The following is a 15,303-nucleotide window of genomic DNA, read 5'->3' on the forward strand; positions in this document are numbered from 1 at the left end:
ACTTCTCACTGGGCCAAGGACAATGTTGATATGATTCTTCTGCCTGGTTCCTGCACACAAGAGCCATTGTGACCTATCTCTGGGCCCATCATTTAGATGACGTGACCATCTTTTTCCTCCTGATTTCTATTCACAGGGGGCATAGTGCAAGGGTATTGTGACATATTGCTGGACCAAGCACCTAGGCGATGTGACTCCTCTCTAATGCTTGGCTTCTGACCAAGGAAAAATTGTGATATATCACTGTTTCCAGCACCTACGGGATTTGACTCTCCTGAATGGGCCCTGAATTTATTGTGTATTGTGACATATGGCTTGCTTTGATACCTACGTGATCTGACTCTCATTCATATGCCCACTGGGGTATTATTACATATCTTTTCTTTATCACCTAGGTGATGTGACTGACCACTTCTGCCTGGGCCATGCCGAAAAAAGGAGATTGTGACATATCACTGCATTCAATACCTAGATGATGTAAGTTTTTTCTTTTGCGTGGCTCTGCATATTTTTCATATTGTGACATATCATTGGATCCAGCACCTAGGTGACGATACTCTATTCTCCTGCCTTAGCACTGGAGAATAGAGTATCACTGGACGCAGCACCTAGAAGATAGGGCTGTATTCTACTGCCTTGGCGCAGCATACAGAGGGTGTTTTCACATATCACTGGGCCCTGCACACAGGTTATGTGGCTCTCCTGCTAGTGCCCTGCCTACAAGGGCCATTGTGACATATTGCTGGGTCTAACAACCTGGTGACACAACCCTCCTGCTGGGGCCCTGCCTCCCTGGCATTGTGACATACCTCTGTGCCCATCACTGTGGTGAGGTGATTCTCTTCTCCTGCCTGGTCCCTGATCACAGAGGGGATGGTGATATATCGCTGAACCCAACCCCTGGCTGATGTGACTTTTCTTACTAGGCTCTGCTCACAGAGGAGATTGTGTCTTTTTGCTTGGCCCAACGACTAGGTAATGTTATTTGTTTTGCCTTGGCCCTGCCCTCAGAAGGCATTGTGACATATTTCTGGGCCCAGCATAAAGGTTATGTGAATCTCCTGCTTGGACCCTGCTGACAGGGGGAATTGTGACATATCTCTGGAATTTGTCACATACAGTTTATCCTAAATTCCCCTGAAAATTGGAGGTCATCTCTGGTTGCCAATTGGCTATATTCAAAGGAAAAATAAACTTATGCTTTCGTGAGAGGCAGTTTGGAAACTTGGAGCCAGGTGCGTGATGAAGGTTGGCTCCTATCTTCCAACAGAAAGTGTGGAATAGAGCTCTATTTTCTTTGCTATTTACATTTTAAATAAATGATTTTCAGGTCCTAGAGAAAGACAGTCCTGAGTCAGAGATACTCACAAAAGACCTATTTAGCAGTTAGAATAATTTATATATATTTCAAGTTGGCAGAAAAATAATTTAAGTATAAAAGTTTTCTGGGCTGGGCGTGGTGACTCACACCTGTAATCCCAGCATTTTGGGAGGCCAAGGCAGGTGGATCATGAGGTCAGGCGTTCAAGACCAGCCTGGCCAAGATGGTGAAACCCCATCTCTACTAAAAACTACAAAACTTAGCCGGGCGCAGTGACAGGTGCCTGTAATCCCAGCTACTCAGGAGGCTGAGGCAGGAGAACCACTTGAACCTGGATGGCAGAAGTTGCAGTGAGCCAAGATCACACCACTGCACTCTAGCCTGGGTGACAGAGTGAGACTCCATCTCTAAAAAAAAAAAAAAAATTTCTAAAGTAAATGTGTTTAAAAAAAAGAGAAGAGAAAAATCTCTTTTTTCATGGACATCTGAATTCTAGTAGGTGCTGGATTCAGGCACCTGAGGGGTGACCTTGGGCATACTGTGCACATCAAAAGGGTTTGTGGGGAAGTAAAAGCAGAAGAGGTTGGGTGCAGTGGCTCATGCCTGTAATCCCAGCACTTTGGGAGGCCAAGGCGGGTGGATCACCTGAGGTCAGGAGTTTAAGACCACCCTGACCCACATGGCGAAACCCCGTATCTTCTAAAAATACAAAAAAAAAAAAAAAAATAGCTGGCATGGTGGCGGGCACCTGTAATCCCAGCCACTTGGGAGGCTGAGGCAAGAGAATTGCTTGAACCCAGGAGTTGGAGGTTGCAGTGAGCCAAGATCCCACCACTGCATTCCAGCCTGGGTGATACAGTGGGACTCTGTCTCAAAAAAAAAAAAAAAAAAAAAAGAAAGGCAATAGAGAGAAAGGTGTTATCAAGAACCCATGAGTGGGGGACAGTACATAATAGCTGGGAGAACTGTGTCCATGCAGGCAGATGAGATTATGACTGGTGGTCCACAGGTCTAGGTGGATGGAGGGAAAGGTTGCTGCTGCTGTTTGAGGATCAAGGGTAGGAAAGAGCCAGGAGTCCTCTAGGAACTTGTGTGAATTTTTTGGTGAGCAATTCTAGGTGCAAAGGCCCTATAGACTTAATTCCTGATGGTCAAGTCTTGTTTTGTGGAGGGTGTGGCCACATCAATTCCTAGTGGGTATGTTCATAAGTAGGTGAGAATCGTGTGGTAGCAGGTTGCGGGCAGGGGGTCTGTTCTCAGAACTCCTTTCTTCTAAGTCCTCAGTCCCTTTTTACCCTGAGAGGAGATCTGGAATCACAGGACAATGTGCATTGTGACGGACTGTGTGCAGGGGAACAGAGTTTCCCTCCTGCCTAAACCCCTGGGATATTTTTTCCTGACACCAAATGTATAGAGTTTTAACAGCAACCAATTCTCCAACACCAATTGGGTGTCCAATAATAACTCAATTCTGATACCATCCTGAGTCAACGCAGACCTCACAAGTTCAGGGTTCAGTCCCACAACACTGCCCCCACTGCAGATCCCAGCCGCGATTATTAGGGGCCCATCTATCCTTCTGAGCTACTGCCTATAAATTGGGGGCTCCCATAACCTGCTCCTCAAGTTTAATAACTTAATATAACTACTCACAGAACTCAACAAAACACTATACATGCATTTACCAGTTTATTATAAAGATACAAGTCAGGAACAGCCAAATGGAAGAAATGTAAATGGCAAGAAAAAGCGGTGGCGGGGAATGGGGTGGGTAGGTAACAGCAACAGCTGTGATTAAAGAAATCCCCCATCCTTTGTGTTTTCCAAGAGCATCTTACTGCAAAGAAACATCTTTCCTGTTTTTGATATCACAAAGCCACAGACTCTAAATTCCCTTTTTTGGGGGTCTCATAAACAATTAAATAATAAGTTTGTCTTCAGTGGTCAGAACAAAATACTTGTTAACCAAACTTTGTTTAAGTTTCTTTCCTTCCTCAGGCTCCCAAACTTTGACCTGACCTTACTCTGAGCTGACACACAACTCCTCTTTATACCCCTTTTAAGAACAGGCTAGCCAGGTGTAGTGGCTCATGCCTGTAATCCCAGCACTATGGGAGGCCAAGGTTGGCGGATCACCTGAGGTTAGGAGTTCGAGGCCAGCCTGAACAACATGGAGAAATCTCATCTCTACTAAAAATACAAAATTAGCCAGGCATGGTGGTGCATGCCTGTAATCCCAGCTACTGAGGAGGCTGAGGCAGGAGAATTGCTGGAGCCCGGGAGGCAGAGGTTTCAGTGAGCTGAGATCACACCATTGCACTCCAGCCTGGGAAACAAGAGCAAAACTCGGTCTTTAAAAAAACAACAACAACAAAAAAACACAACAGGCTAACTTCTGGGTGAAACATTCTCTGATCTGGGACCTGACTTCACCATGTTTTATTCCTCCCTCCCCCTCCCACCTTTCTTTCTGTCCTGTTTCCTCCTCCTTATGAAAGAAAGCCCTATTCTGCCTAACTTTTGAGATCTTCCAGCATCTTATAGTTGGTGCTTTCCCTTGTTGCAGTACTCCTTTAAAATCATGTAACTTCTTACCTAAATCTGAATTTGTCTTATTTTACAAAATCTAGAAATAGCCCCAGGAAAATAATGACTCCATCCTCAGAAAGAGCTTCCCAACCCCACTTTCATGCCAATCCCAACTGTGTCTGCCTATGGATTTCCAGCTTTTCAGGGTTTTGTCATTTCTCTAAGTATAAAAGGCTCTGTCCATGGCTATTGTGAGCAGGCTAGGGCATCTGCAGGGGAGGCTCCTCAGGCAGAACTGGCTGCTCCTTCAATAATCTCCCTTTGCAGGCAAAACTATTGTTAGCTTGGAGTCACTGAATTCAGGCTTCTACTTCCCAGTCAGGGTTATTCACTTAGTTTTAAATAAGAAAATGCTCAATGTTTGAAGAAAAGAGCAAAATCACTCAAACACAGTGTTTATAGAATATTGTAAGGAAATTGTAAGGCACTTAGTATCTATTTCTTTCAGAAAATAAACGTGTCATTTAAATATTTCCATGATAAATAATTTAATAAATAACCATATGGGAACATTTCTAGAAGGTGCTCAGTCTCATCTCATAAAATTTAGCATTAAACTTGGACATCCAGACCACAGGATACAGAACAGAGATGTCCACTGTTACAAATTCTAGACCCTGCAAATAATGGGAGCCAATGTTTTGAAAAATATATGCAATTCACCAATTAATCTATCACATTTGCTGTGGAAATATATCACTTTCTGTAGCCATAATGCAAGAGCGACTTTTCCTATTTATTTCCCTGGTAGCTTTGTTTTTTTTTTTTTTTTTTTGAGACAGAGTTTCACTCTTGTTGCCCAGGCTGGAGTGCAATGGCTTGATCTCAGCTCACTGCAACCTCCGCCTCCCAGGTTCAAGCAATTCTCCTGCCTCAGCCTCCCAAGTAGCAGGGATTACAGGCATGGGCCACCATGGCCAGCAAAGTTTGTATTTTTAGTAGAGATGGGGTTTCTCCATGTTGGTCAGGCTGGTCTCGAACTCCCAACCTCAGGTGATCTGCCTGCCTCAGCCTCCCAAAGTGCTAGGATTATAGGTGTGAGCCACCGCACTTGGCCTTCTGGTAGCATTTTCAAAGAAAAGCCCTGGAATTTTACTTGAAATCACCCCCCAAAAAGAACACACATAAGAAACTTACTACACTCACTCTGGGGATAATAAAGATAGATAAGAATCTTTAATGAAATAAATATATGACTAGATTTTACTGAAATCCACCTTTCTGGGTACTTGACTCTTGTAAAATGTCTTAAGTTCTACTAATAAAATGTAATTTAAGGTAATTAAAAAACTGAAGTTGAAATAAGTAAAATAATCTTTCCAAGGTGACAAACTCAGGGAGTGGCAGTTCCAACTGGAACACAAACATGTCTGACTCAACTGTCAAGTCAGACCATGGTGTCACTCAAAACATTCTCCCATCCCCATCCTACCCATTCAATTACTCAGTGACCACCTTCCCAGGTACTCCACTGTGGGCCTCAGGTACATTTTGTTTTGCAGGTTCTTGCATTGCCTTACTAAAATGGGTTCTTCTTAGTCTTTTGGAAAAAAATTTATTTCTTCACAAATCTGACGAATCCAAAGGGCAGGAATTATTTCTGGCTCTTCTCCTCAGTATGAACCTCTGATTGGCTGATCACCAATGTGTCTACAAAGAATAAAAATTGGGGTTTAAAAAAACCCTTTTTTTAACTGCTTGCACACTTGTGCATTTTTATTTCATTGGGGGAAAATCCTAAATACATTTCAGAGTCAAGGGGTAAATTCAAAAAAAGTAATAATTTCATTGAGATGGAGTCTCACTCTATCACCCAGGTTGGAGTGCAGTGGCGCAATCTCGGCTCACTGCAACCTTCGCCTACTGGGTTCAAGCGAAACTTGTGCCTCAGCCTTCCCAGTAGCTGGGACTACAGGCATGCACCACTACGCCTAGCTAATTTTCATATTTTTAGTAGAGGCGGGGTTTCACCATGTTGGCCAGGTTGGTCTTAAACTGGAACAGGAATTAAAATAAATTAAAGAATGTGTAAACAGAAACTCAGTCGTATGTAAGAAAACCCAATTCCCCCTGAGAAAGAGAAAGAGCTGGAGTCCTTTAAAAATTAACTGCCTGTTTTTCTGTGGCTAGTGAGCCTTATCTCTTCTCCTTTCCCAGGCACTGTTTCTCTAGCTGTGCAGCTGCAAGGTCACTAGACAGATAAACTCAAGTCATAAAACATGTTTTTCCTTGAAAAGTAAGAATGATGTAGTGCATGTCTCAATTAATTGAATAACTGTCTTTGTTTCTCGCTTCTGTAAAATGCTTCCCCCTGCACAGATCTCCCCCAACCCCACAAAATGCTTAAAAGATAACTTAGCTCTTTGTTCAGGGCTCAGTCCTTTGGATGTAATCCGACTAGGCCAGTGAACCTAAATAATAAATATCCTCCTCAACCCCTCGGTCTCCCTGATTCTTTAAAATATCCTGCAACATTTCTGGAGGCTTATCTGGGTTTGGAGATGATAGATTTACTGTCTCCTTTGCCCGGGGCTAGGGGAGACCCAGCATTCAAGGCGCGCCATGAGGGGGCTTCACCTGGATGGAGACCAGCTCTCCCCATGTCCTGGTGCCCTGCCCAGCAGTGCAACGGAACTGGGGACAGAGCTACAGGACAATACCAGCACTTCAGGAACCATGGTAAGGAGTGGGGGCCCAAGGCAGGAAAGCCCATCCCATAGGGATGAAGGGGACTGACCATTAATCCAACCCAGAGTGGCTGGGGGCAGCAGGAGTGGCCTGCCCATTTGATTGAACCTTGTGTCCCCATTAACAAAGTGAAAGTGGTTCACTGAATCTGGAAACAGGAACTGGGAGTGTGTGGGTGCATGTGAACCTACCCGGGATATGAGAGAGGCTCATTTCGTCCGATGAGGAGTCCTGGGGTAGGAGTGATGGGTTTATATGTGTGAATGTGGGAGCCTAACTAGGCTCACCCAGGACATGAGAGAGGCTCGTTTCATCCAATGAGGAGTCCTGGGGCAGGGGAGGTGTGTGAAAGTGTGTGAAAGAGATGGTCTCAGGAGAGGCCAACGTGGGGAGTGATGTGGGGAGGCACAGATCCCTTAGTGCAGGCTGTGTGCTCTGAGGTGAGTGTGGGCAAAATCAGACCTAGGATGTTGCATACAGCTGATAGGACCAGCTTTGCAGCCACAGCAGGCTGTGACAGGGGAAGGCACATTCCTGGCTAAGCAGCATCCAAAACTCCTGTAATAGGACCCAGTCTGGTGAACCTGAGCGTGAAAATGAGAGTGAGAGTGCACTGCAAGGGAGGAAATGAGAGGGAAAGCATTGAAACCAACTCCTTTGGAGTGCATGGTAAAGAATTTTTTTAAAAAAAGGATTTAGGAGTAATTATGGGATGAAACTGGATGTTCAAAAGTTAAAGACATACTGTGAATTAGAATAGCCCTGTTTTAGTGTTGGATGACTGGCCAAAGGCACTACAGAGAAATTGGCCATGTGTTTTAAGGTGGTGACTAGGGTCAGAGGACAGCCAGGACATTCAGACCTAGTCTTTATATTGACTCATGGCTAAATGAATGCAGCCCTGCTTAGCAGTTTATTGTAGAATGCTCACAGCTCATGCCAAGAGAAACCAGCTGCACTAGCAGCTACAGAGTTAAAGGGAAAGTCACAGAGGCTTATAGCACCAAAAGTGAAAAGTGAAAGCCAAAAGTGAAAGTAAAAATCAGCTGCCCTGGCAGGTATGGAGACAAAAGAAAAGTCTTAGGAAAAAGAAAACCAGTTTTGCAAGAACCACAGGAGGGAATAGAGACCCCTCCTCCCTACATTCCAATCTACCCCCCTTTACCAAAGCTAACTGCCCCTAAGGAGTTAAGTTCAAAGAGATACAGACTCCCAGTCTCACCTGAGAAGGAGAAATCAGAGCTCTGGGAAGTTAAAATGAAAGGCTGAAAAAGTCAGGCAGGCCGTCTCAGGTCGAGCCATGCCCAAGTTATGCTTCTACCTCCAAAAAGGACAAGAGGACCCCCACCAGGACCCAGATGATGCCGTCCAGCTTCAGCACCTACAAAAGTGCCAAGAAGCCCTTCTGCAAAGGCTAAAGGATGGTAAAAGAAAAAGGCAACCAATATAAAACATCTCAGAGGTGCTCCAGGGTGCAGATAAAAGCATCAGCCAGTTTTATGAAAGACTTTGTAAGGCATTTTGGTTGTACACTCCATTTAACCCTGAGGCTGCTGAAAATCAGTGCATGGTGAATACGGCATTTCTAAGGCAGACCCAAGGAGATATCAGGCATAAATTGCAGAAGTTAGAAGCTCTGTAGGCATGAATGCTACTCAGCTTATTAAAGTGGCTACCAAGGTGTACATTAACCAATATCAGGAGGCAAAGAAGAAAGCTGATCAGCAGCTTAAGAAAGGCTAATTTACTAGCAGCAGCCCTTGTGGGAAGAGAAGCTGGCTTTGCAAAGAGGCATGGATGCAGGCGCGAACACAGTCACAGAAAAGCCTAGTCTGGACAAGAGTTTGAAAGCTGGCCGAGGCTAGAGAGAGATTTATGTGCACGGTGCAAAAGGAAAGGACACTAGAAGGATAAACGTCAAAAGAATAAGGAGAATGGGCCGGGCATGGTGGCTCACGCCTGTAATCCCAGCACTTTGGGAGGCCAAGGCGGGTGGATCATGAGGTCAGGAGATGGAGACCATCCTGGCTAACACGGTGAAACCCTGTCTCTACTAAAAATACAAAAAAAAAAAAAAAAAGCCGGGCGTGGTGGTGGGCGCCTGTAGTCCCAGCTACTCGGGAGGCTGAGGCAGAAGAAAGGCGTGAACCCGGGAGGCAGAGCTTGCAGTGAACTGAGATCGCGCCACTGCACTCCAGCCTGGGTGACAGAGCGAGACTCTGTCTCAAAAACATAAAAAGAATAAGGAGAATGGTCAAGGCCATGGTATGAAAAAAAAACCACCGGCCAAGGGCTACTGCACCCAGGAAAAACCCAAGACCCCCTGCACCTGCTGTGAAAGGCAGGATATAAAGTATCAGAAAACAGCTCAAATCTGCTCTAAAAGTGTCCAGTATTTAAGCTTTTATATAAACCAAGAGGAAAGATGGCTTAGTAGTAAACAAAAGCAGGCTGTTTGTGTACTTCCTACTCCAACAACCTGGCATCAAATAAGAGAGTTCCTAAGGGCAGCAAGGTTCTGCCACATTTAGATCCCAAATTTCTTGCTCATGGCTAAGCCATTATACAAAGCCACAAAGAGGAGGAAAGAAAGAGCCTCTCCTGTAGGAGGCCAACCAGGAGAAGGCTTTTAAAGAAATCAAAAAAGCTTGACTCAGGCCCCAGCTTTAGGACTGCCAGATAAACTAACTAAGCCTATCTTCTTGTATGTCCACAAGTGAAAGGGAGGCCATAAGGGTTCTAACTCAAGCCATAAGGTTATGGCATCACCCAGTGACATACTTATCCAGGCAATTAGACTTTGTGGCACTTGGATGGCCTCCTTGTTTTAAAGCTATTAAAGCACTAGCTGCCACTGCCCTACTGGTGCAAGAAGCTAATAAACTGACTTTAGAGACTGTGAATAGCCTAAACCTGGCTACCTTGCTCCTCATCAAGTCAGTGCCAGGAGACCCCTTTCATTTCTGTGTCAACATGATAGATGAAGTTTTCTCAAGCCAGAGAGATTTGATAGCCCCTCGGGGAAACTGGACATTGAATATTTTACTGATGGAAGCAGTTTCATACTAAAGTTTTATGAAAGACTTTGTAAGGCATTTTGATTGTGCACTCCATTTAACCCTGAGGCTGCTGAAAATCAGTGATTTTCACTAAAATCACTAAAGGGAGTCTGCTGAGGTGGGTATGCAGTGGTGACTTTGGACTCAGTAGTAGAGGTGCAGTCTCTGCCTACAGAAACTTCTGCTTAGAAAGCAGAGCTAATATCTCTGACAAGAGCTCTCTGGCTAGCAAAAGACCAAAAGACAAATGTTTACACAGATTCCAAATATGCTTCTGCCACTTTGCATGTTCATGAGGTGATTTACAAAGAAAAAAGACTTTTAACTGCTGAAAGTAAAGAAATAAAGTACAAGGAAGAAATTCTACAGCTCTTAAATGCTGTATAGGACCCAAAAGAGGTGGCAGTGATGCACTGCAAGGGGAACCAAAAAGGAGGAACACTAAAGGCTAAAAAAATAAAAATAAAAAAGCAGACAAAGAGGCAAAGCAGGCTGCAATGACAGCTCCACCTTCTAAAGAGGAAGTCTTAGCTATGCCTCACCTCCCAGAGATTCCCCTCCTGGAGATCCCAAGCTATGCTCCAAGTGAAAGGGCTTGTTTTGCCCAGAAAAATAAGAACTACACTAAAGGAAGATGGTAAAAATTCTCCAGTGGGAGGCTAGCCATACCAGAAGTGGTGACCCCCAGATTTGTAAAACAGTTCCACCAAAGAACTCACATGAAAAAAAAAAAAAAAAAGCACTAAAGACATTATTAGGGCATCATTTCTATGTGCCATGGCTCACTGCTATTACTCAAGCCATTTGTAAGCAAACAGTGTTTAACTTGCACTCAGAACAATCCATGACAAGGAGGGCCTACTCGGCCCCTGGGAGTTCAGGAAACAGGAGCCAGGGAGCCGTGCCCTGTGAAAAACTGCTTATGGACTTCACCTAATTGCCCTGAGAGGGAGGGCTATCAGTACATGTTGGTGTTCATTTGCACCTTTTCAGGATAAGTCAAGGCCTTCCTCACCCAGACAGGGAAGGTACTAGAGGTGACCAAGGTGTTGTTAAAAGACATTATTCCCAGATTTGGACTGTCTCTAAGATCAGACAATGGACCAACATTTGTGGCTGAAATAGTTCAGGACTTTACTTGACTATTAAAAATAAAGTGGAAATTACATACAGCCTACAGGCCGCAGAGCTCAGGTAAAGTGGAGTGCGTAAACCAGACACTCAAACAGCTGCTGAAGAAATTTTGTCAAACTCATCAAAAGTAGGATCAGGTCTTGTCTGTGGTCCTCCTCCGAGTCAGTACACTCCCACCAAACAACTGGGTATTCGCCCTGTAAGATTTTATTCAGCCAGCCACCCCCCATCATAAGTCAGATTAAAGGTAATCTCTGTAAACTAGAAGAACTAACTTTAAGAAGGCAAATTCAGGCTTTAAGTATGGCCATGCAAAAATGCATGGCTGGATATAGAAAAAAATGCCTATAAGTCTAACAGACCCAGTACACCCTTTCAAATCTAAGGATTTTGTTTAAGTTAAAAAATGGAGGCAGGGCGTGGTGGCTCACGCCTGTAATCCAAGCATTTTGGGAGGCCGAGGCGGGTGGATCACAAGGTCAGGAGATCGAGACCATCCTGGCTAACATGGTGAAACCCCATCTCTACTAAAAATACAAAAAATCAGCCAGGTGTGATGGTGGGCCCCTGTAGTCCCAGCTACTCAGGAGTCTGAGGCAGGAGAATGGCATGAACCCAGGAGGCAGAGCTTGCAGTGAGCTGAGATCGCACCACTGCACTCCAGCCTGGGCGACAGAGTGAGACTCCGTCTCCAAAAAAAGGAAAAAAAATGGAATCCAACCACTCTAGGACCCATATAGGATAGGCCCCATATTGTGATCATGCCTAGTCCCACTGCTGTTAAAGTTGCAGGTGTCACACTTTGGATTCACCATAGTCGGCTGAAACCAGTGGCAGCAGTGACTCCCAACGACGACCAGTGGATTAGCCAACAAGACCCAGATTGCCCCACCTGAATAGTCCCCTGGTGAAACCCAACCACCGGTAAGAAGGACAACTGCCCTGCTCTGACCACACTGGAGGCTGGTCAGTCTATGCACGGCTGAAGCTTGAGGATCCTGCAAGCTCTGCTCTAGTCACATCCTGGAAGCTGACTAGTCTACGCACAGCCAAAGCTAAGAGGACCATCTCCGGATAAGTAAATGTGGATACAATTTATAAGCCTAGTTATAATTCTGTCAATACTGATTGTTCTGTTGTTATGTTATTACTGCAAATACTGCAAACGTCTATGCCCAGAGGAAGGTTTGCCATGCCCATGTGTAGTGTAAGCATGTTTCTATTACATACACTGATGTTGTTACCATTTCTGCCTATACTAGAAGGGGAGAAATCCCTAGAAGAATGCCTGTGTACACACTACCTGGATAAGGAATACCCTAGTTAAACCTCTACTGTGCCATACTGACTATGAATGTACAGGAACCAAGTTAGGAACCTGCACATACAACCAGAAACAGTCTGCAATAGTTTAACACAAGAGAGACTTAGCAGCAACAGTCCTAAACATCTGTACAGAAAACCACAAATCAGATGTCGAGACTGTACATTCAGTGGTCTTTGCTAACACAGCTCCAACACTTACATTCAGGAAGGACTGCTCTGCTAATTAGTATGTCAACCAAACCAGATTGTAAGACAAGAACATGCAATCCTTTAAATTTTACTATCTTAAAGCCAGAGCTACCTTCTTGGTCTACATGACAGATGACACTATTATGAGTTGATAGACAAGGAGCAGACCTTGGAGTTCCACTACTAATTGTCAAAAAGACTAGAAGGACTCAAATGTATCCAACCCCACAATTCTAGGTCCGTAAGTCACTCTATAAGCATTTTGATCAGTCAGTGCTGGAGCTTCCCCCATCAACCAAAAACTTATTTGCTCAACTAGCTGAAAACAAAGCTGGCAGCTTAGGAATTTCCTCATGCTATGTATGTAGAAGAACTAATATGGAAGACCAGTGGCCATGGGAGGCAAAGGAATTAATGCCACAAGATCCCTTCGCTTAACACTGCTAGTGAACCAACAGCCTCATCCAGTGTTTGGTTGTCAAATACCTCCATAATTGGAAAGTACTGTATCACCCGATGAGGAAAGGCTTTCACAGAGGCAGTGTGAGAAACAACCTGCCTAGGACAACAGTATTATGATGAGACTAAAAACAAAACTCTATGGAGAAATGCCCAGAATGACTCCTACTTAATAGATCCAAACCCTTTCTCTCAATTCTCTAGTCTAAGCCACACTTGGCATCAGCTAGAGGCTCCTAATGCTTGAAAGGCACCCTCTGGCCTATATTGGATCTGTGGAGCACAGTCATATCAGCAACTGCCAGCTAAATGGACAGGGGCATGTGTGTTAGGAACAATCAAGCCATCATTCTTTCTAATTCCTCTAAAGCAAGAGGAACTCTTAGGATATCCAGTTTATGATAAAAATAAAAAAACAACTAGAAGCATAATCACAAAAATAGACACAAATATCAAAAAGGATGTGGACATAGGAAACTAGAAAGATAATAAATGGTCTCCTGAAAGAATCATTAAATGTTATGGGCCAGCTACCTAGGTGCAAGATGGGTCATGGAGGTACTGTACCCCCATCTATATGCTCAACCGCATCATAAGGTTGCAGGCAGTCCTTGAAATTATAACCAATGAAACCTCAAGGGCACTAGATTTATTGGCAATACAAGCAACACAAATGAGGCATGCCATATATCAAAATAGGCTGGGTTTAGATTACCTATTAGCCTCAGAAGGAGGAGTATGTGAAAATTTTAATTTAACCAACTGTTGCCTAGAAATTGATGATAATGACCGAGCTGTCATGGAAATCACAGCTAGAATGCACGAGTTCACCCATGTTCCAGTTCAAACTTGATCTGGGTGGTCCCTGGATTCCTTGTTTGGAGGATGGTTCTCAACCTTAAAAAAAAAAATTAAAACCCTCATTGGTGGGTTCTTGCTTATTTTTGGCATCTGCCTCATCCTCCCTTGCCTTTTACCTCTGTTTATTAGGAGTATTCAGTCAACTATAGAGGCAATAGTAACCAAAAAAACTACCGTGCAGTTGATAGCATTAACCAGATTATCAGCCACTGCCAGTAGAATAAGAAGCACAGCCCTGTGAAGAGGTGACAGTGGTGCTTTCTGTTAACATCTTTGTTATAAAAAGCACCAAAAGGAGGAATAGAACAGGAATAAAAAGAAATTAAAGAATGTGTAAAGAGAAACTCGGTTGTATGTATGAGAAAGAGAAAGAGCTGGAGTCCTTTAAAAATTAACTGCCTGTTTTTCTGTGGCTAGTGAGCCTTATCTCACCCTTTCCCAGGCATTGTGAAGACTCTGTTTCTCTAGCTGTGCAGCTGCAAGGTCACTAGACAGATAAACTCAAGTTGTAAAACATGTTTTTCCTTGAAAAGTAAGAAATGATGTAATGCATGTTTCAATTAATTGAATAACTGTCTTTGTTTCTCACTTCTGCAATGTGCTTCCCCCTGCACAGATCTCCCCCTGCCCCACAAAATGCTTAAAAGGTGACTTAGCTCTTTGTTCAGGGCTCCGTCCTTTGGATGTAAATCTGACTGGGTCGGTGCACCTAAATAATAAATATCCTCCTCAATCCCTCAGTATCTCTGATTCCTTAAAATATCCCACTACAGACCTCCTGATCTCAGGTGATCTGCCTGCCTCAATCTCCCAAAGTGCTGGGATTACAGGCATGAGCCATTGCATGTGGCCTAAAAAATAATTTCTTTAAAATGGTATACTCTGCATCAACATTGACACAAAAGCTTCTGTTAAACTCTGACACCCACTCAGATGTCACCTCCTCTATAAAACCCTCCTTGATTTCCCTCACTGCTATCTCAGGGGGAGAATTAATCACTACTACCATTTGGCTGCCTCAATACCTTATATCTTTTTATGTACAAGCATTATTCTCCAGAATAAATTAATCATTTATGCATCTATCCACACTAATGGACTATAAATGAGGGAGATATGTTGAACTCTACTCGTTTATGTAATCCAAATATCTGATACATAATAGGTGTTATATATATATACACATGGAATCAAAATGCTCTCAGGGAATTATTGGAAAAGCTACCAAATTCTTTTTATTTTTTAATTTTTTTTAAGTTCTTTTAAGTTCGGGGGTACATGTGTAGGTTTCTTACATAGGTAAATGTGTGTCATGGGAGTTTGTTGTGCAGATTATTTCATCATCCAGGTATTAAGCCTAGTACCCATTAGTTGTTTCTTCTGATCCTCTCTGTCCTCCTAATAGGCCCTAGTATGTGTTGTTCCACTCTATTTGTCCATGTGTTCACACCATTCAACTCCCACTTATAAGTGAGAATATACAGTATTTAGTTTTCTGTTCCTGTGTTCATTTGCTAAGGATAATGGCCCCCTGCTCCATCCACGTTCTTGCAAAGGACATGACCTCATTTTTTTTATGGCTGCATAGTATTCCATGGTGTATATGTACCACATTTTCTTTATCCAGTCTATCATTGATGGGCATTTAGGTTGATTCCATGTCTTTAATATTGTGAA

At 43.6% G+C, this 15,303-nt stretch overlaps 1 long non-coding RNA gene across 1 annotated transcript; it reads left to right on the forward strand.

Annotated features, from left to right (window-relative positions):
- The first annotated feature begins 6,194 nt into the window (after positions 1-6,194).
- Positions 6,195-14,359, forward strand: LOC129528956 (uncharacterized). The gene is made up of 2 exons (XR_008674296.2): positions 6,195-6,589; positions 11,578-14,359. It is a non-coding gene; the product is annotated as an uncharacterized lncRNA (long non-coding RNA).
- Positions 14,360-15,303: the final 944 nt, after the last annotated feature.

Source organism: Gorilla gorilla, chromosome 20, assembly GCF_029281585.2.
Source record: "Gorilla gorilla gorilla isolate KB3781 chromosome 20, NHGRI_mGorGor1-v2.1_pri, whole genome shotgun sequence".
Classification (NCBI taxonomy): domain Eukaryota; kingdom Metazoa; phylum Chordata; class Mammalia; order Primates; family Hominidae; genus Gorilla; species Gorilla gorilla.